This window comes from Panthera onca, chromosome A2 (genome assembly GCF_046562875.1).
Source record: "Panthera onca isolate mPanOnc1 chromosome A2, mPanOnc1 haplotype 2, whole genome shotgun sequence".
In the NCBI taxonomy this organism is placed as follows: domain Eukaryota; kingdom Metazoa; phylum Chordata; class Mammalia; order Carnivora; family Felidae; genus Panthera; species Panthera onca.
This window is the reverse complement of record NC_138340.1, coordinates 135,723,107-135,724,960: the sequence shown is the minus strand read 5'-3', so window position 1 is coordinate 135,724,960 and position 1,854 is coordinate 135,723,107. Positions and strand designations below refer to the sequence as shown.

The 1,854-nt window shown below is 42.1% G+C and overlaps 1 pseudogene; it reads left to right on the top strand.

The window, feature by feature from the left end:
• Positions 1 to 1,086: 1,086 nt before the first annotated feature.
• LOC132674948 (bublin coiled-coil protein pseudogene) lies at positions 1,087 to 1,317 on the top strand (annotated as a pseudogene).
• Positions 1,318 to 1,854: the final 537 nt, after the last annotated feature.

The window sequence follows — 1,854 nt, the reverse complement described above, 5'->3', positions numbered from 1 at the left end:
AAAAGATGGAGGCATCATGTTCCCTGATTTCAAACTATGTTATAAAGCTATAGTAATCAAAACAGTATGGTCCTGGCATAGAAACACACACAGAGATTGATGGAACAGAGAGACCAGAAGTAAATCCATACATTTATGGTCAATTAATTGATGACAAAGGAGCCAAGAACATACAATTAGGAAAGGATAGACTTAAATAAATGGTGTTAGGAACACTGGACAGTCACATGCAAAAGAATGAAAACTGGACCATATCTTAAACCATTTACAAAAAAGTAACTCAAATGGATTAAACACTTCAATGTAAGACATGAAACCATAAAACAGGTGGAAAGTCCCCTGGCACTGGTGTTGACGATTTTTTGGATTTGACACCAAAAGCAAGAAAAGCAAAAATAAGCAGGTGGGACTGCATCAAACTAAAAAGCTTCTGCACAGCAAAGGTAACCATCAACAAAATGAAAAGGCAGCCTGTTGAATGGGAAAAAATATTTACAAAGTATGTATCTGATAAGGGGATTAATATCCAAAATATATAAAGAATTCATGTGACTTATTAAAATAATCTGATTAAAAAATAGGCAGAAAATCTGAATAGATATTTTTCTAAAGAAGACACACAGATGTCCAACAAATACATGAAAAGGTACTCGACATCACTAATCATCAAGGAAATGCAAATCAAAACCACAGCGAGGTATCATCTCACACCAGTTGTAAGGGCTATTAGCAAAAGGAAATAATAAGCATTGGCAAGGATGTAGAGAAAAGGGAACTCTTGTGTACTATTGGTGGAAGTGTGAACTAGTAGAGCCACTATGTACCAGTTTGGTACGATATGGAGGTTCTTTTTTAAAAAATTCAAAATAGGACAATCATACAACCCAGCAATCCCACTTCTGATGATTTAGCCAAAGAAAATAAAAACATTAACTCAAAAAGATATCTGTACCTCCATGTTAATTGCAGCATTATTTACGTTAACTAAGATATGGATCTGTCAGCTCCACCTTCTGCCCCACACCAGCTGTGGGCACCAGGGTCCCGCATTTCATTGTTAGGAGGCACTGGCCCTGTGAGCCCACAATGTCAGGCCCCAGTGGGGACTTGGGCATGCCAGTGGAGGCAGGTGAGGATGTCAGCTTTGGTGCTGCCATCAACTCCATGTTGGACCAGATCAACTCCTGTCTGGACCACCTGGAGGAGAAGAACGACCACCTCCAAGCCTGCCTCCAGAAGCTGCTTGAGTCCAACTGGTAGAGACAGCCTGAGTTCCAGCAGAAGCCTGGGGAGGCCCCTAGTGATGGCAGTCCTTAGGCTCTTAGAGCCCCCAACCAGCCCCAACCCTGCCTCCCTAGATTAGGCTCTGACCTGGGCACTCACCAGCTGGCTTAGATACCTTCTCAAGGTCTGGCTGACAGGTCCCCTGGTGGACCTGCCCACCTGGGTCCTCCCCTTGACATGCCTAGGCCAGCCCCAAACACCTGGGGCTGCCTGCCTGGCCTGCCTGCCCAATTGCAGGGCACCCCCCACACTGCCCAGGCCTGGAGTGCCCACATTAAATGGTTCTCACAACAACAACAACAACAAACCAACAAAAAACAATAGCTATGACATGGAAACAGCTTAAGCATTCATCGACAGATGAATGGATAGAGAAAATATAGTAAATGTGTACAATAGGAATTATTAAGTTATAAAAAAAAGAAGGAAATACTGCTATCTGTGACAAGAAGGATAAAACTTGAGGGCACTATGCTAAGTGAAATAAGTCAGGGAAAGACAAATACTGTGTGATCTCATGTATATGTGGAATGTAAAAAAACCAAACTCATATAAACAAATTTTTGGTTG